General features: G+C 39.1%; 1 pseudogene; it reads right to left on the bottom strand.

Annotated features, from left to right (window-relative positions):
* Nucleotides 1-15,861: 15,861 nt before the first annotated feature.
* On the bottom strand, nt 15,862-17,809 carry LOC128563378 (dnaJ homolog subfamily B member 14-like; annotated as a pseudogene).
* Nucleotides 17,810-21,300: the final 3,491 nt, after the last annotated feature.

Here is a 21,300-nt window from a genome sequence, read left to right on the forward strand (position 1 = left end):
CTGGGAAACAGATTTTACAGAGATTAAGCCGGCCAAATACGGATACAAGTACTTGCTGGTGTTCATAGATACTTTCTCAGGATGGGTCGAAGCTTTTCCTACAAAAAGGGAGACTGCTCAAGTCGTAGCCAAAACAATATTAGAAGAAATTTTTCCAAGATTTGGGCTACCCAAGGTAATCGGATCCGACAACGGTCCCGCTTTTGTTGCCCAGGTTAATCAAGGTTTAGCCAAAATCCTGGGGCTTGAGTGGAAATTACATTGTGCTTATCGGCCCCAAAGCTCAGGGCAGGTAGAGAGGATGAATAGAACACTAAAAGAGGCCATGACTAAATTATCCTTAGAGACTGGCATTACTGACTGGACAGTCCTCCTTCCCTTTGCCCTGTTCCGTGTGCACAACACCCCTAGCACTCTCAAGCTGACCCCCTTTGAAATCCTATATGGAGCTCACCCCCCGCTTGTTGCCATGCAGCACCTCCCTTCCCCAGAATCTTACTCCTCTCAATCTCTATACACCAGATTAAAAGCCCTTGAAACTGTGCAAAAGGAGGTGTGGAGCCGGCTGATCGAGGCCTACAAGCCCAGGGATCTGCAAATACCTCACCAGTTCCAGGTTGGAGATTCGGTGTACATCCAGCGCCACCGGACAGCCAACCTTGAACCACGGTGGAAAGGACCATACCTAGTGCTGCTCACAACCCTGACGGCAATAAAAGTCAATGGCATCGCAGCCTGGATCCACGCATCTCATGTCAAACCAGCACTGCCGCCAGACTCCGGGTGGAAAGTGGAAAAGACAGACAACCCCCTCAAGCTCCGCATTCGCCGCAGTAGCCCTGCTCCTGCTGATACAACTCCCGGTGATAAGTAGCTCCGGTCCCAACCCCCATGCCCCCCAGAGGTTAACCTGGCAGGTTATCTCTCAGACTGGTGATGTAGTATGGAGTACTACAAAAGAAGACCCTCCTTGGACCTGGTGGCCGTCCCTCACCCCAGATATTTGCACCTTAATAGCAGGGCTAGATAATTGGGATATCTCCGATGAGACCTTTAAAGAGGTTCCATCAAGCCTTGATCACCATTTAACAAAGCGCTCACTTACCCAAGGCTCCACATCCCAAGGCCAGTACGTTGCAGACGCCCCTGGCTGTGGCAACTTGCCCGCCCAGCGCCGGATGCGACAAACGGAGTTCTATATCTGTCCCCGGGACGGGAGAACGAGAAGCCAAGCCAACATATGTGGGGGGGTAGAAAATTTCTATTGTAAACAATGGGGATGTGAGACGACTGGGCAGGCCTTCTGGCACCCCTTCTCCTCTTGGGACTTAATAACCGTAAAGAGGAGCAGTACCGGAGCAGGGTCAAACCCCCTAAATATTTCCTTCACGGAGAGGGGGAAACAAGCCCGAGATTGGATAAAAGGAAGAACATGGGGATTCCGTTTCTATATGTCAGGGTGGGATAAAGGATTTACCTTCTTCATCAAATTAAAAATAGAGACCCCCGTCCCTGTCCAGATAGGACCCAACATCGTACTCTCAGGACAGCAGCTGCCAGCTAGGCCGCCTATTTCTCCCCGTATGCCCCGGACTCCGGGGAGCACCCAATTTACTGAGGCCAGCACTGCCCCATCGCCTGCGAAACTGTCTCCCCAGGTAACATCCCTGGAGACTCCAAGCACCGGGCAGAGACTTCTTAACTTAATACAGGGGGCTTTCAATGTCCTCAATACTTCCAACCCTAATCTTACCGAATCTTGGTGGTTGTATCTAGCTTCAGGCCCGCGCTATTATGAAGGGATCACCTTCTCAGGTATCTTCCAAAATACCACCTCCCATAATTCCTGTGACTGGGGATCCAAGATCACCCTTACAGCAGTCTCTGGGCGAGGCATTTGCCTAGGCACGATCCCCGAAAATCGCCAGCATCTGTGTAATCAGACTATTAAAAGCCCATCAACCACTATCAATTATTATCTAATGCCCCCTAAAGGAGGATGGTGGGCTTGCAGCACCGGGCTAACCCCGTGCATTTCCTCATCAGTGTTTAACTCCACTGCAGACTACTGTATCCTCGTACAATTAATACCTAGAGTTATCTATCATGAGGCGAGTTCCTTAGAGGCAGAATTCGATCTCAGACCCCGTAGACAGAAGAGGGAACCAGTCTCTATTACTCTAGCTGTCCTGATGGGTATAGGGGTGGCGGCCGGAGTAGGAACAGGAACGGTTGCGCTTGTCCAGACCCCACAGTATCTCGAAGAACTGAGAGCAGCTGTAGATGAGGACCTAAAAGCCATAGAACAATCAATCACAAAATTAGAAGAGTCACTAACATCCTTATCAGAAGTAGTATTGCAGAATAGATGGGGACTTGATCTCCTGTTCCTAAAAGATGGAGGGTTATGCGCTGCACTAAGAGAAGAATGCTGTTTCTATGTAGATCACTCTGGTATGGTAAAAGACTCCATGTCTAAACTCAGGGAGAAACTAGAAAAAAGACAACGAGATCGGGAGGCCCATCAAGGATGGTTTGAAAGTTGGTACAGCCGATCACCTTGGTTCACCACTCTCGTTTCCAGTTTAATAGGCCCTCTTATTATACTGCTTCTAATTCTTACCTTTGGGCCCTACATTTTCAACCGTATAGTCACCTTCGTCCGGGAAAGAGTGAGTGCTGTACAAGTATTAATGCTCAGACAGCATTACCAGTCTCTCCGCTGGGACGATAGCCATGAGAATGAATACATAGAGCCAGAAGTTCCATGATTAGAACTTCCCAAAAAACAAATGGGGGAATGAAAGAAAATATTACCATGAGAATGTGACCACTTCTCACTCCCTACCATAGGAATGTGACCACCTCTCACTCCCTACCATAGGAATGTGACTTTTTGTAACTGTTCCAGGAGATAGCCCCAGGAGCTGCAGCAAATGTTTACTATTAAGCAAATATTTGGTAGAAAATTTGCAAAACACTGGTATGGAACACAGAGATACACAATAGTGGATGCCAAGAGGTTGTCAGGGAAAATATAATTTTTGCTAAAATCCTGGGAAAAGGGCAATAGATACTTCCACTGCAGGAAGGGGGCCCTGTAGTTCAATCAACATGAATGCTAGAGGTGCATTAAGAGCCACTGGGCATGAGTGTGATGGTGCTGATGAGTTTTTCTGAGACAGAAGTGCCAAATCCTTCGCTTTGTCATCTGAGGCAGAAGCTAAAGCAAAAAAGGTGCTCCATGAACGCTTTGAGGCTCCCTGGTAGTAAAGCTGATCAGTGCTTTGACAAATAACACTGTTCTGAAGGGGCTCATCAGGATGCATCATCAACTGTGGGAGTGGAAGATGTATTTGTAGCTCCTGTCTAAGATGCTGTACTTGAGTAAGTGCACATTTACACACATGCACACACACACACAGAGACTTCTGAAGGTGGAGGGACTTTTGAACTGGGTAAACTAATCAGAAACCCCCTTGCTTATCCTCTTCTAATGGACAAGATTCCAGTAAAAAGCATTATCAGAAGGAGATGGTCCCCTCTGTGTCCCTCTCTCTTTCTCTACATTTTTGCCATCTGGTCTTGAGAACTTGGATACTGGAGTCAGGACAATGTATGACTCCAAATTTTGCCACTATCTTTTGGTATGAGTTTAGGTAACTCAATTCACCATTTCATCATCTAATAAATGACATAATAATTCTAATTACCTTTGGGGGGAGTTGTGAGGATCAAAAGAGATAGAGCACGTAGTGCAGTTGTTGGATATTTGTCCATTCATTTCCCTGTCAGAAAGTATTTATTTTCCAATGTGCATAGCCCCCAGAGGCTTTCAGAAAGGTTTCTGGCCCTTGGCCTTCACTCTATGTCCCAAAAGAGAAGTATACAGCCATCTGGTCTAGCCCCCGCTAGCAATTTTTCTGGAGGCAGAACACTGGATGACAGATTCCAAGTCCCTATTTCTGAGGCAGCAGAAACAGGACTCACATATTTTAGAAGGAAGATCCCCAACCTTCCCACCTCAGGGACAAAAGTGATGAAGAAGCTGTCCTGGGTGAAGCTTGAGGATGAGGAGTCTACTATCTTCCCAGTGAAGCAGGGTGTGACACGACATAGTGAAAATGTGAAATCATTCAGCAGTTTATAAAGCATCCTGAAATGTGGCTCCCCAAAGTCTTCATTCAGGCTAAAGCCAGAGTTATTGTTGAGAATAGACGTATCCCTTCATTTTGTCCTGAGGAGACACCGTAGCTCTTGGATAATACTTCCTAGAAGGACATGTGAGAAGTGAGAGTTAGTCCTGGAGAACTTCTCCAGGGTCCATGAATGGGCTGGACCTCTTCTCTGGTAGGTGGGACCCTCTCTCCTGCTGCCCATCATCAACTTGAGAATATCCACCTGGGACCTGCAAGAACTATGGCCCACTTCAGCTCCTGATCATTCTTTAAACCCCACTGAAGGTGTTTCAGGTGTTAATGTATGAAAAAGAAAGAGTTACATTTCATTCATTCCTCTAGGTTTTGACTTGAGGGTTAAGGTGGTGTTTATACTTTTCTGTAGTATGATGATGGTAGGTCTCCTAAAGTTTTAGATTCCTTGAAATGAAAAGGGTGTAGACATTCTCTATTCCACATTATGTATGTGTCGCTTTTACAACAGCTCTGATTAGTGGTCATGAGTCTACAGGTTGACCACGTCTTGTGATAAAGAGGTCACTACCTCCTGTAGAGGACTATGATGAAGAGTGTGAGCTCTGGCTGCGCTTGAATCCTGGATCTCCCACTTACTGTCTATAACTGGCCTTAGAGAGCTATTTAATTTACTTATTTTTCAAATGAGAATGATAATAATAATGGCATCTTCAAACAGTTATGAAAAACAAGTTGAATTAATATCTGAAAGTCCTAATATAAAGCCTGGCCCATAGTTAGCACTTATTGAATCTTAACTGTTCTATACTAACAAACATACTTTGTTATGATTGTTAGTATGTTTGTATGATTGTTGGACAATTCACCCAAATCTTCTATCAGACTCTGCCATTAGTGTCAGCTCAAACTCTGTTATTACGTCTGTGTTCTATTTACTAGACACCCATTAGAGAGAAGGAATTGTGTAATGGCGTGGAAGAAGTCAGTAAGAAAGTGATTCTTAAACTCACACTGAATTTACTTTGTGTGCTTGATGTAGGATAAATTTATTTCTAAATATTATCCTACATTTCCCCCTTTTGTTTTTGATGAATATTATTCATATCTGTCATGACATGCTTTTCTTCCAGAGGCTTAAGATGCTTGGACCCCCCTGGGTTACTCACAGAGTTAGGCTCTTTGGAAAATTCCTTAGGCCTTTTCTCTGAAGCAGTACACCCCGTGAAGCCTGAGATCCAAGGGCATGCCGCCCTTCCTCAGAGATATGGGCCAGAGGGTTGACATATTGTCAGAGGTCTATAGGTAGTCTGCCCTGAAGGAAGGTCACAGTCATTACTTCATACTAAATAAACTGAGTGAATGCTTGAAGATATTCTTCTATTAATTCTGTTCCCCTATAGCTGTTTTTGTCTTTGTGCCCTGCTGGGAAAACTAGTCACTGTTTAGAGGAAGAGATTTACTACACAAGTGGTTACATTGATATGATAAATTTCCTTTCAAGTTCAAATTCAGCTAATAGATAATGGATTAGGTGTGTACATGACTGGAAGAGTATAAAACTTAAACGTGGAATAAAGAACTTTGCTATATGCCATCAAAAAAAAAAAAAAAAGAAAGTGATTCTTTATTCTTCAACTATTTGCAAATATTTTCTGTGGACAATGATTACAGCTTTCATTAGCTTATGAAAGGAATCTTGACCACCTCTCTCCCCCTAAACAGAGAACATGTGGGGTTTTCATTTAGGTCAGAGAGGCTAGATTTCATTGTGTTGGAAAACTCCAGACTTAGTTAATTCCCAGCTCATTGAATAAGTTTTTGGAAATAGGAATTAATTTATGAAATATATTTGGCAAATAAGAGAATAGGAACAATACCACATGTCCTTAGGAGGAAATTTTAAATTCAAAGCACTTTAAGAAAGAGAACAGAAAACTGTTTTGTAACTATCTCTATCATGTTTCTTTTTTCTTTTTTTTTTTTTTTTGTTTGGTTTACAGACTGAGTCTGACTTTGTCTCCCTTGGTTGAGTTCTGTGGTGTCACAACTCACAGCAACCTCCAGCTCTTGGACTTAAGCAATTCCTTGCCTCTGCCTCCCAAGTAGCTGGGACTGCCCAGCTATTTTTGTTGCAGTTTTGCTGGTGCCGGGTTTGAACACGCTAACCTCTGTATGGGGCCGGCACACTACTCACTGAGCCACAGGCACCGCCACTCTTTCATGTTCTTAAACATTGAGAACAGGAGACAGTGTAAAGAAATTTAGATGAAAATAAAATTTATCTGGAAAAAGCTAAAAGTAAGTGGCAGAAAAACAGATTTAAATCAGCAGTTTAGAGACAATTGGCAATTCAGAAAAATACGTTAGTACTATACAGGACAGAATTCATAGTCTTTCTTAAAGGAAAATGAAAATGACAATCAGTGTAAAACAAGAAAGAAAGTTAAGTATAAAGAGTACATGGAATTCTAAGTTAAGAAAGTATTTGCACAGAAAGTAAAAAAGAAGTTGAGAAAAAGAAAACATGAAAGTTTAAATAAGGTGAATCAAATATTACAGTGAATCCAAAAATGTCGTCACAGATTAAAAGCCTCACCACATTGTAGAGCAGTGGTTCTCAACCTATGGGTCGCAACCCCTTTGGGGGTTTCCTGCATATCATATATTTATATTATGATTCATAATAGTAGCAAAATTACTATTAATCTATGAAGTAGCAATGAAAATAATTTTATGGTTGGGGTCACCACAACATGAGGAAACATATTAAAGGGCCGCTGCATTAGGAAGGTTGAGAACTAGTGCTCTAGAGAATCTTAATGAAAACCTCCTGCATGTATCCTATTTATATTTTGGTATTTTAAGGCTAGGAATAATTTATTTTCAGAATAAAAATGTCAATGCCAGAGAATAATAGATTACTTATAAAAAAATAGAAAACCAAACAGGCTTGAGATTTCTCCTGACAAAACAGCAATGCCATAAAATTATCAGAGTTTTAAGTGGAAACTCTCACAGCTCACCATTCTATATCCAGCAACATTAACTCTTCTGTGCATGCCTTTACACAATTCAATAAAATTACTGAAAGTAGTTTTTAAAATATAATTGTCTTGGCAGCAGTTTTTGTATTGTGCATAATCTATATCCTATATTTTTGAATAATTCAACACAGACCATGAATTTGAAGCTCAAAAAGGAAACCAAAGAAGAACACATTCTAATTTTTATATTACATAAAGGGAACTTGAGTTATGGCTTTGCTTTCTGCTTTATAAATAGAAATTCTACTGTGAACTAAATATCTGCTGGTAGAACTTATAGGAAGTAGAAGTCACTGCATCATATCACACACTTATTGATGATATTATAGACACAGATCCTTAAAATTTTAGTTTTAATAAGAAGTCTATTGAGGTTGGATATCTACCTTAAAGTACAAAGGGGAAATGTATTAAATTTGTAGGCTGCTAAAACTATGAAAGGGGGTGGAAATTTGAAACCATAATTTAGGTAATTCATGAATTAATACGTGAGGCCAGCAGTGTAACATGCCCAAAGGCTCCTAAAGATTACAATCCATAAAATATAAAAATAATTGTTGAAATGTAAGTTTCTTGAAAGAAATTGTTTTCAAGGACATTTTTATATTTGACTGACAAGCAGAAAGGGATGCTTAGAGTTTAATATTTCTACCCAAGTCTTTATACTTGACAAAAGAATACAATAGAATAGTTTGTGCATTTTCTCAGCTTAAAAATTTTTACAGAAAATCACAGAAACCAGACCTCAAAGCTGAATTGCAGATTGTGATTCTGTCTGCCTCTGCAGCTGCAAAGAACAGCGATCCTTTGTTTTTATTTCCAATACCTCTTTTGCTAGAGAGGACCCGGTCTTTAAAGCTAAACAATAGATCATCTACAAGCCCACATAAGAAAATAACTCAATTCAATTCAGCTTGGTGGGAGGCAGAGCGAGGGAGAGAAGAGAAGGCGAGGATTGGTGTGCTCACACTTAATGGACACTATGTCAGGGTATATGGCACACTTTTTGTGTGTAGGACACAACTGCAAGAGAGGACTCTACCTGACAAATACAAATATTGTATCCTAGTTGTTTTTTTTTACTCACATTAACCAGAAATAAAAGAAAAGCTAAACGATGGATCGCAGCAGACAGCACTGACTGGGGTGAGCTGGACAGCTTCCTTTTCCTTGTCCAGATCACTTTTTCTTTGCTTTCCACTGTGCCAGGAGTGATGGGAATCTTCTGGTAGGGTCAGTCAATAGAGAGCTGCAGCAGACAGTGGAGGAAGGAGAGGGGGGAGGTAGAAAAGTCTATTGATGAACTACTAACTTGTGGCTGCTGCATCTTTAAGAGTTACAATTTGTACCAGGCAGCGGGCCTCTCTCTCCCTCTGCTTTCATAACTGGCCCCCTCCTCTTATTCTGTCAGGCCTGGGGTGCAAAGGCCTTCCTGTTACTAACCCCAGGATTTTGCACTATCCCTGGTGGGTTCCCCCCCTCCCCCTCCCCCATGCCTTTGTAAATAGTGCCGTTATTAAACTTCACTTATATTAATCTGTGATAGTTCTGTTTCCTGTGAGGATTCTTGTGATAAATGGTATCTGGAGTGGATGCAGGAATAAAACCCTCAAAGATGGAATTATGGAATTGTGTTAGTTTAACATTTAATATGGCAGGAATCCTCTCCTTCCTGAGAGAATGGCTTAACAGTGATCCATGAAATGCAGTGATATTCAGAAGATCACCAGTGGTGGTTGAGGATAAAGTGAGGGTCAGGGCACAGCAATGGGAAATCCAGAATCTGTGTCAACTAGGATTTGTCAAGACAATAGGGGTATAAAGGTTGTAGTATGAACTGGTTTCTTTTGTAGGCCCTGGAAATCAGCATAGGGGATGGAGATATTGAAGCCAACAAGCACACACGTGGAAAATAAGAAAACCTCCAGGGCCATTAGAAAGGGTCAATCTTTTCTTTGGATTAGGATGAAAACCAAGTCGAGGAACTAATTGGTGAGGATTTAGAATTGTAACCCCACTTTGGTGCTGGATCCTCCAGGGCTCATCCCTACATCAAGCTGAGATGGGGAAGATGTAGGCCACTGAAGAAAGGAGTGGAATGTTAGAGCACTCACACTCAATACCAATAACTTATGAACACCTGTCTCCCTGGCCCCCATCTTCCCGGAAGTTCTTTTGCTGTGTTAGGGAATCTCACGCTCAGTGTTAGAAGAAAAGTCTTCCAGTGACAGCACATAAGCTGAGGTGAATCTCCTCACATCCCACCCCTAACTTCCCTCATTGTCTGTCTAGGCCCTTGAGTTAGTTCTCAGCATCGCACAGATGGGGTGGTACCTGCTTCTGGAGAAGAGAGCCTGTAGACTGAAGGAACTACAGGGTGTTGTCAATTTACATCATCAGGAGTAGAAGAGCATGTTTAGGAGTGAATTTTGAGGCTGTGTAGTGGATTTTTGTATTTGATATTCCTCAGCATCCATTGTGAATATAGACCCAACCTTCTCATACTGGAAGCAGGACACAGTTGTCCTCAACACTGTTTCTCTTCTCAAGCTCCTCCCAGTTCTTCAGTGTGGTTGGTCCAGATATCTCTTCTTATACAATCCTCTGCGGGTGGATTACCTCCCTCTGGGACATGTTGACTCCATCAAACTGACTCACTCCTGTGACCCTGATATCCCATATAGCCTGTGCAGATGTGCACAGTGACCATCTCTTAGTCATGCTATGACCCGCTGGGATGTGCACCTCTTGCTTTAAGCCCATCTGTTAGAGCTCCCCGTGGGAAACCTGCTTAAGTAATGTCCTGGACACCAGTAAAGGCCTAAGCCCATCTCTCTCCTGCTCACCTCCTCCTGGCTGTGCATACTGTCCCTGTGACCTTCCTATTGTCCCTAACTGGTTCCCATCTTCCTTCATGGGCCTACAAGTCATAAACTTCTGTCATTTCATGTTTTCCACATTGTTTGTATCGCCCCCCTGTGTGTCTCACTTGGCTGGTATTCCTGCCCGAACTTTTTTTATTTTTATTTTTTACAGTGAGAACAGACCTCTTTATTAATATATTGAGATAAACTACAGACTGAAAGACAAAAATGCATCCTAATTCATTCAGCAGAACATTCATTAAAAATGAAAAACATTTTCTTTGACAGAATTCTCACACAGAAAATTTATCTGTCTGATATAACATTAAATATTTTACAAATTAGACATTTCCTTTTTAAACCTACTTTATAAACCTGAATTGAGCATAGACAAGTAAACTATTCTTTACCAGTTTTACTTCATTTAATTTATACAAGGCTTCCATTAAAATTTTACCATATATTGAAAGCTACCAGCAGCTATTCAAAATACAAAGGAAACTAAGTGGAAAATCCTATGCAGCAATCTAAAAACCAAACTAAAAGAAAACAAAGTAGGTAAGAAGCATTTCTTAGTACAAATAAATTTAAAAACATATAGGCAAAAACCCTATATGCCTCTCTGCCCACCTTTCTGAGATGGTGCAGAGACAAAATTCTTACTTAGCACAGTCAGGCTGAAACGAGGCTGAACCCTAAATAGGCCGATAAAGCCTGGGTATTTTGGAGGTAAAAGTCCAGTGCTCAGAAACTGGCTATGGGGACTGGCATCTGCAGACACATCACTGTAAGTCTTTTGGAATCTCCACACTGTGCTTTTTGTAAGATAAGGTCTCTACCTCCAGATGGTATGGACTTCAGAGGACGGGTAAACAAGCAGCCCACCCTGCAGCTGGTACTTCTCGGTTTGTGGGCACTTGGCTAACAGCATGTTTTTCTTTACCACTATATATGTATTATAGAAGTTTTAGAGGAATGTGTAGCAGTAACAGTTTTATCAGTAGACATGCGCACTAAGGGAAAGTTAATTTAGTTTTGCAGTGTAACCTTAAGGTCACTGTGTAATTTGAGATTAATAGTGTGTACGTGCAGGATGTGAAAGACTGTCTATAAAAACTGGTCAGAAATAAAAACAGTTGCTATTTGCCATCAGAGCTTTTAGCCCTCTCTATCTCAAAACATTTCAAAAAGCAGGCCTAACTTCTAAGTCACTGACCAGCCATTCAGCATTAACACAACAAAAACATCATTTATGTGTGCTTCTCCTCATTGGTATAGTCCTACAATTCAAAAGCAATCCATTTGGAAACTAATGACTGAAAGACTCCAATGTCATGAAAAATCTCTATTATTTTAGTGGTGTACTTAAATGGCAAAGTAGAATATCAGACTGGAATGCGCAGAACCTGGTGCCAAAGTGAATGAGAATTACAGTCATGCCAGGTGTCATCCGCTATGCAGTTACTAGACGTCTTGGCAAACAGTCATCCCAATTTTTAATAACTTATTAAACTAAGGCATTTTAAGAAATACTTCTTACCCATGTATATTTCCAGATTTCTAGAAATTGAAAGATAAAATTAATATATAGTTGAAATATAGGCCTTTCAATAGAATCTATATTCAGTCATGAAAAAGAAGAACAGAAAATTTTCACACCAATGAAATTCAGTGAACTGATTTTCAAAATTAGAAATAAAAATACCCATTGTTAACAGAAGCCCTGCTCTGTGCAAACACAGTGTGGTATATAGTAAACAATCACACAGTTGAGGTATTAACTGGAAAAAAAATTATATATATACACCTATACCTGGACTCATCCACAGGATATTCACAAATCTATTGGCCCCAACACCAGCAGATAATCAAATTAAATGAAGAGGAATCACATATCAACAGAAAAGAGTTATACATAGGGAGTTTACAAAATTGTGGTATATAATTCTTACTATAAGCAGTATATTTTTAATTAATATTTTTGGGGGAAAAGTTTGATTCATATGAAAGTATTTAATACTAATGACACTAAAAAGGAAGCCTGAATTCTAAGACTGTGTCTGCCAGATTATTAGAGAAATGTGCAAGAATTTCTTGAAAAGCCTCATTCTATCTATTTTTTCTTTATAATTGAAAAGAATTTAAGAACATTTTAGAAGTTACTGCCAGACTACTCTTTTTTTCCACTGGCTTATACAGTATTTTATGGACTTTTTACTAGGTAGTAATCCAACATGGCCAATAGACAAGGTTTTCAGCTATGTAGTGAAGATTAAAACTCAGATTTATGGTTCCATTTCATTAGTTTTTCTGTTTAGATAAAAAGAAAAATTATGAACTTCCTTTCAGTTTACTTCCTTGGAGATGGATAGTGATATGGGTTGTACTGAACCCCAGCTTCGAATGGGAATGGGGAAGCTAAGTAAAGGCACAAATTTTCTTCTTTTAACCACTTGGTCCTCTGACATAAAACTTGTTTAACTGGAAAGATGGTTCATTTGGTGCTAACATCAAGAAATATTTCACTGCCTTAACACAGGTGAGAGATTTTTTTTTAATGAAATATATTGGAATACATTAAATAACATTAGCATGTCATTTGTTTGTATTTTTTTAAATTACAAGTGTAAATTATAAGATTAATCATTGAGTAACTATTTTACATACTAGTATAACTGAAGATTTAATAGAAAGAAAATTAAGCATAAAAGTGCGATTAAAGTGAAAGGCTGGCATTCCACATTCCTGCTCCTGTGAACACCTGAGCTGACAGAAAAGCAGAGTAGTGGATTGCAATGGCATATATATGCCGTAAGGACACCACTTTTCTTCACGAAATCTTTGTAAATCATAAATAAGCATGCAGTGATTATGAAACAAATAGTTTAAGCATTCAAGTGTAATCTGTTTCCAACATATATATTATTTTCACTTCCTCAATTGATACTAAATGGACGTTTTTCATTGCTGAGAATTCATTTTTCTTATTTCATCAAAATAAATTCTGAAACTTAGAAATGACAAAGTGACTAGCACTAATCTAGTCAGGAACTAAGGAATCAAATGGAGAAAAGGTACTATTTCTTTTCCCCACAAACCCTCAGAAGGACAATAATGTTTGTATACATATATGTGTGTATAAAAAAAAGAGATAGAAATGTAAAGCATTAATAAATATAACTCTGCCAAACTTATACCAGTTAGACAAACTAGTAAAACAAAACTCAAAATACCAGTTAGAGAAACTAGTAAAACCAAACTCAAAAGACTAAGGATTTATAGGTGCTGATTAAAATGATGCAATGAAATTGCTACACTCATGTAGCTAAAAATAAGATAGAAAATATTGAGATTTTTATTTAAAAAGAGTAGTAAACATGAACATTTTACTTCTCAAGATATCTTGTCTTCTTACTTGGTAAAGTTAACCCAAAGGTCTTAGACATTTGTTAGTCCTTTACACCAGGATATAGGTGACATTAAGGACTCAATCTTTGCTTAACATTTTTGTGCCTTGTGTGGTCAGGCACTCAACCAGTTGCTTTCAACAGTTGTTTGAAAATTTTATTTATTAATCATGATTACCCTAGCATTTTATAAAATGTTAACGGAATTCAGCACTGCAAATGACATATAATACTTTGCAAAAGTCATGTATGACTTTTATGATATACACTTTATATTACTTTACTTGGTAACTAACTTCACTGATCCCCTTAAAGGTGGAATTAAGGAAAAAAGAACCTAGGCATCAGAAAAGTAAGTTGGCATAATTATCAACCATAGTAATATAAATTTCCCATTAAAACTGGAAAAATAGTTGAAATTTTCATTTAAATTTTTATGACGTTTCTGATATATATGAACTTTCAAAATTTATTAGAATGCTATGCCTTTTTTTAAAAAAAACTTGACTCTACGGGTTCAAGAAAATATTTAAAATTGGATTTTCGTTGAAGCACTTCTATTTTCTCTTAAAGGTCAGATTTCCATAAACAAGTTGGTTAAGGTGTCCAGTTTTCCTAATACAGAATGTTGCTTAGTTTGACCTCCTAATTCAATCAGGAATTTCTACTGATTTACCTGGAAAAGGGTTTCCAAGAGAGCATTTTTAAGAGATCATTTCAGAATAATGTCTTCCACTTCCATCCAGGTTAATACGAAGGATGTAAAGTCTCCATTTTTTTAATGGCTGAATAGTATTCCATCAAGAATGGACAAGCATGAATCCTATGTACTCAATTTTGATATAAGGACAATTAATGACAATTAAGGTTATGGGGGGGAAGCAGAAAGAGGGACGGAGGGAGGGGGGTGGGGGCCTTGGTGTGTGTCACACTTTATGGGGGCAAGACATGATTGCAAGAGGGACTTTACCTAACAATTGCAATCAGTGTAACCTGGCTTATTGTACCCTCAATGAATCCCCAACAATAAAAAATAAATAAATAAAAATACATGTAGTTATACTCACAACAGTCCTTGTAGACGCTCCCTTTGGAATATTTTGAAGTCCCCAGTATACTAAAGATAATAAAATAAATACAATAAAATAAATATAAATAAAAAAAGAGATCATTTCAGCAGTTTTATTCAACAAATGGCATAAATTAACTAAATTCAGAGAAAACTCTTTAAACAGAAGGAAAAAGCCACTACCTAGCATTTTCTTGCTACCAAAAATCCACCAAAGATATGTTCATGTTCCATTAACTGAGTATGAATTAAAATCATTGAAATATTACAATTGTTAAACACAGAAGACAAGAAATCAAAACTTTTACATCTGATACATAGGCACCAAAATCTTCAGTTTCTAGGTTGTTTTTTCTAGTTCCTATAGAATTAATACAATTATTCAATGGTGAATAGATTTTTAACTCAGAATTTTTAAGGATGACTTGCTTTAAATCACTATTCTACCTGCTGCTGTACTTCTGTTTAGTGTTGCATGTGGCCAAACAGATCATGCTCTGATCCAGTAAGTGTACTGTAATCTACTTATATGTTTAAAAGTTGACATAGGGTTAAAGGCACAAAGCTGTATTTTGGTAATAATTCTTATTACTTACTTGTAAAAAAAAAAATCCATTTAATTTTGGATTCTGCTTAAATGATGACTAACAAACTGCAATTTCTGTGGGGAGAAAAATAGGTGGTCCTCTATAAAGAATACATTTTAGCAGCCTTCAAAGAAATATACATGAACATTTGGGAGCCTTTTAATTACTGAAGTTGCAAATGGCATAACTGCACTTTACTGTTGAAGACCCTTTTAATTTAACATGTATAGCCATTCCTTCATTTTTCTCTTAAAATCTACCAGTATAGCTTTTCATTTCTATGCATGTATATGTATAGCAATTCATAAAACTAAATAGTAAACTGATTCTCTACACCAGTTTATTTATCTCAATATATATTTTGGAATATAATGGCAATAATAAAAATATCAATTCCCTCTAAGCTGATAATGCTATAAGATTTTATATAAAGTTAAACAGTTTTTTTTTTTTTGAAAAAGTTTCATGGTTTAAACTCCATGTATTTGACAGGTTGATAAGAAAAATGTAATTGTTTCATGTAAAATTTATTGCATCAATTTTAACTGAAGTGTCTCATGGAGCTAAACATTAAAAAAAATAAAAAGGCAATAATCTTTATGTACACAAAATGATCATTCCATAAATATTTACATGACAAAGGAAACATGGAGAATCACTAAAACTGGAAATTGCTACAGGTGTGACAATATTCTCTCCAGACATTTTTAGTTAGGAATCATATAAGCTTGGAAAATGCAAATAATTGCAGAAGCATAACTAAAATATTCATTTTAGTTTTCAATTCTTACTATTTAAAGGAGCCAGTGGGTCATAAACTGTTCAAGATTTGGGAACCAACAGGTCAGATTAGTTTTTAATATCAAATCTTTTTCTTCATCTTTCATGATGATACTAAACTTACAGAAAAAACAAAAAAGATATACATAAAAATTCCACTTCATTCTCCTTTATAAAGGCTGGTCAGCCGCTCTAATTCCTTACAGTTGTCCATGCACAAGGCATCCGCCTTCCCTCGGAGAAGATCATCATGGTACACTTTTGCTGCATACTGCATATCTTGTTTTTTCTTGTGTTTCTTTCCATCAGTTATTTCAAATATTAGTCACATAATCTTCTACTACACTCTTTTCTACCTTTTTTTATGTTAACAATTTTCTTTTTGTTCTTTTAAATTTATTTGCCATGTTCTTTACTTCTATGCCACGTCTCCATTGCTACCTGTTCCTCTGACTTAAAGGGAATGTATCAATAGTTTTTTTTATTATTATTAAATCATAGCTGTGTACATTAATGAAATCATGGGGTACCATGTGCTGGTTTTATAAACAATTTAAATATTTTCATCACACTGGTTAACATAGCCTTCCTGGCATTTTCTTAATTATTGTGTAAACACATTTATATTCTGCATTTAGTAAGTTTCACATATACCTTATAAGATGCACCATAGGTGTGGTCCCACCAATTACCCTCCCTCCACCCATCCTCCGCCCTTCCCTCCCATCCCTTTCTCTTTTCCCCTTTCCCCATATTCTTAGCTATAATAGGATTATAGCTTTCATATGAAAGCCATAAATTAGTTTCATACTGGGGATGAGTACATGAATACTTGAGCAATTGGATACTTTTACTTCCATTCTTGAGATACTTTGCTAAGAATAATGTGTTCCAGCTCCATCCACGTAAACATGAAAGAGGTTAAAGTCTCCATCTTTTTTTAAGGCTCCATAATATCCCATAGTGTACCTTCTGTAATAACATTCCTTTATATTCATTTTAAAAGTCCTTGTTGACATAATAAACAACACACAAATTTTCTGTCTACATTTTAATGGTTGGCCCTGATCCAGATCTGGGATATAAGGAATAATCAGGATTAGAGACCATCAATTGGCTTAATAATGACACGAGGATCAATACAATAATGGGCATCAGCTGGATAAACATAGAAAAACCTCCATCTCTTCTTTCTTCATCTCTTTCATGGCCACTATGTTGATGTTGATGTTGTTAATGTCTGTAACCAGCCCGTACATTTAAAAATGAATGTACACTACCTGAAGGAAATCCACCACCAAAAATATATATTAAACAAGTCTTCTGGAGTTCTATCAGCTTGACAACCTCTATGAAATTAAATCTCCCATTGTTTTGGTGATTCTAAGCTTGTTCTTCATTGCATGTGAGGTCGTATTGTTTTCGTTGTTCTGTATTACTTAAAACAGCATAAGCGTTTCCAATCTTTTTGAAAGCATCTGTTGCTCCAGGTGTATAGTTTTTGTCTGGATGAAAATTTAAAGCAAGCGTTCTATAAGCTTTTATTTTTTTCAATTTTCATCACCAGCATCTTTCCTAACTCCAAGTACTTCATTGTAATTTTTACATTTGTTTATACTGAGAACTCCATCTATTTGGTCTTTGGTACAGCCTTTTCCACCTTCACCACTACCAGATGTGCTGTCCTTCCTCCAATTAGGCTTACTTTGATCATCACCTCCTGATGGTTTTCGGCAAGGAGCGCTATTTCCATCTGTGCTTCTATTTTTCATCATTATTTCCAATAGTGCGAGGCCTGAGGGCAGTGGGTGGAGCTTCTCAGCTTCTGCAGGAAGCACTCGGCCTTCTCCTGGTGCCCACGTTCGGGGCCTCCCTGGCGATCTTGACACATTTCTCGGCCTCATCCCAGTTCCCCTCAATGGCCTGCGGCTTCTTCCGTTTCCTCCGGTAGCGCTGTTCCAGCAGAGAGGAATGGCAGCACGGTGGGGGCGTGCGCGGCAGGAGGAGGAGCGCAGGGGACCCGGCCGGCTCCGCCTCCTCCCGGCGGCCTTCCCGCCCCGCGCCAGCCGCTTCCCTACCTGGTCCGGACAGCGTTCTCAGGCTGGCGTCCGACCCCACCCAGTGGTCTGTCACGGCGACCCCCCGCCGGGGCTGGCGGAGGTGGCCCGGCTGCAGGTCGCGGAGGACTGCAGTGGAGCCCGGGCCCCAGACCTCCGCGCACAACTGGCGCGGACAGGGGCGGGGAGAGCCCTGCCCTAACTTTTATCCTGGATAAGGCTCTCCTAGAGAGTGTAAGTTATCTGTTCTGTTCTTTTATTTATTTATTTTTTTTTATTTTCAAACTTTATTTCTGCAAAGTCAATCAACAAGTGTTGGAAGGAAAAAGTGTAAAAGTTACTCTTGCATATTTGGGGAGAGTGGTTTTTTTTACAGGAATAAACTTAACACAAGACACAGCCACAAGGGCCTCCGGGAATATAAATAAGTTTCCTGCGAGCGTCATACTGGTTACAGGTCAGATAAGTTGGGGTTGGTTTTTCACCCAAAATAAAGAAGTTCCCCCTGAAAGGCACATTGTAAACGTCCCTGACTTGATCCTTCATAGCTGTAGCCAGGCAGGGCTTAGAGCTTGTAGCCAATCTCCTGAGAGTCACAAGGCTAAAGAAGAGAAGATTATAAAATTTGTAAAATGAAGAGGGATAAAACATAAGGCCATCAGTACAAATTTATTTACATGGGTGTACTGGCCCAGAATCTGGGATTTATTATGTAAGGTCAAGTGCTCCGGATAAGCAACAATAGTCAGACCTGCTCATTGAAACCTGGATTCAATGGTGGCCCCTGTAAATGAGTTCAAAGTATTAGAACCCCTCTTGTATTCTGTGACCCAAGGAGACCAAGGAGAAATGGAAATATTAGAAGAACTTACGTGCAAAGTCTCCACTCCCCTTTAACTATAACCCTCAGCCTAGGACAGCCTGAGCAAAGCACCTTGCAGTCAACACATCAAGAAAGACTTTAGGATTATCCTTGAAAACTTTCATGGTGTCCATGTCTGTAGGCCAGAGACAGTGGGGTGGTTGTAACACAAGAATAACTAACAGAACCGAAATTTGGTGACCAATGTAGGTTTTTTTCTGGGAATTAGTGTGTTTTAGAAAATCAATCAATTTACCACATTACCAAAATAAAGGAGAAAATCTACCTCAATGGAGGTAGTAAAGACACTTGATAAAATTAAGTAATCATTCATGACAAAAATGCTCAGCAAATTAAAAAATAAAAAGAAACTTTCTTAATCTGATAAAGAGTATCCTCAAAAATCCTTCAGCTAATTCATTCTTAATGGTAAAACATTGAACACTTTCTTCCTGGGGTTAGAAACAGAAACACCACTTCAATTTGACCTTTTTTCTTCACACTTCCAAAAGGCATGAAAAATAAGTTAGAGGTGGGGGAAAGGAAAAGCAGAGAGAGGGAAGGAGGGAGGCGGCTGGGTTCTTGGTGTGTGCCACACCTTTTGGGGGCAAGAGAAGATAGTGAGATGAACTTTACCTAATAAATGCAACCAGTGTAAACTGGTTTCTTGTACCCTCAATGAATCCTCAACGTTAAATAAAAAGAAAAAGAAGTTAGAAGTATTAATATTGGAAAAGGAAAGAATAATTGAAATTGTTATTAATCACAAAGGACATAATTGTGTACCCTGAGGAATCTGCAAGCAAAGTACAGGAATTAAGTGAATCTGAAAAACTTGTCTATATGTAGAATAGTTAAAAATTGTATTTCTAATTATCAATTATAAACACTTTAAAAATGAAATAAAAGAAATAAAACTAGCATAAAACATCAAACATTCAGGTAAGATCTAACAACAGATATAAAGATTTTTCATAATGAAAACCAAAAAAGGAAAAATGCAGAGAGAAATTTAAGACTCTAAAGAATGGAGAGACACAGAGTATTTATAAATTAGGTAAACATACTGAAAATTGTTACAATGTCATTTGTTACTGGATTGAACTATGGAGTCAATGAAACCCAATCAAAAGCTCAAATCTTTGAGGGGAAGGGCAGAGTTGGTAATCTCATAATACTCATACTACCAGATTTGAATAATTAAAGTTAAGATTTTTCATTTAATGTAGTGTGGTATTAATTCAAACAGTGTAGTATGAATTAAAGTGGTGTGGACTAAGAGAATAGGACTCCAGAATTCAGTCCTCTCTGCACTCAATGTGTTGATTTAATGACAATTCAGTGGAGGAAAGAAAAGTAAAATAATTGAACATCTGTAGGGGAAAAAAAAAAAAAACAGCCACAACATCTTTTTCTAACATTGTACTGAACACACACACACACAAAAAACCTAAGATGGACTATACAGCCAAATATAAAAGGTAAAATACAATACTTCCCAAAGAAATCATAAGATACTATCTTCATGACCTTAAGGTATACAAAGATACTCATCTCCATCACTCTGGGATTGGCCACTGGTGTCTTATTTAGTTCATTTGGAGAGATCGTGTTTTCTTGGATGTTCTAGATACTTGTGATGTCTGTTGGTATCTGGGTTTTGAAGAGTTAGGTATTAATTCTAATCTTTGCAGTCTGGGCATTTGTACCTGTGGTTTTTGGTAGGCAAGGGGATTTGAGTGTTGCAATCTAAGTATTTGGGTCAGTGCAGCCATGTCAGCACTAGGGAGCGCACTAAGACTAGTAACATCATGACTCCTACCACCTACTGGTAGTACTGCCTTGGTGGACCTCGGTAAGGCAGGGAGAATTCCATGGATTACCATCTCCCTCTCTTCCTTCACTTTCCGCAAAATAAGAGACTCATTCTCCATGCTGGGGTGCCAGGAGTTGAGGGAGTGATGATGCAAGCCCTTCCCACAGCCACCACTGCACTAGTCACACCAGTCTATGTAGCCTGGCTACTGCTGGTGTTTGTTCAAGGCCCAAGTGCTCTTTCACCAGTAGGTAGTGAATCCTGCCAGGGCTGGGTCTTTCCCTTTAGGGAAGCACGTTCCCTCTGGTCCAGGGTCAAGTCTAGTAATGTCATCTAGGATCTAAGGCCTGCAACCAGGGGCTTCAGGCATCTCTGTGGTACTTTATTTTATGGTGTGACAAAGTACCCTGTACTTTTCCCTTTCCTTTTCCAAAGTGGAAAAGCTCTCCATAAGCTGCACTTCCTGGAGTTGAGGTACGGGTGATGCGAACACTCCCTTGGCCACCACAGCTGGTTTTTCAGCTATGCATACCCCAGGTCCACTGGATCAAAGCTCAGAACAGCACTAAGACTTGCCTAAGGACCACAGTCATTGTGGCCTGAGTATCTTTTACATTTTTTCCTGGCCTCAGGCCACTTTCTTTTTTTTTTTTTTTAAGC

Source organism: Nycticebus coucang, chromosome 13, assembly GCF_027406575.1.
Source record: "Nycticebus coucang isolate mNycCou1 chromosome 13, mNycCou1.pri, whole genome shotgun sequence".
NCBI classification, from domain to species: Eukaryota; Metazoa; Chordata; class Mammalia; order Primates; family Lorisidae; genus Nycticebus; species Nycticebus coucang.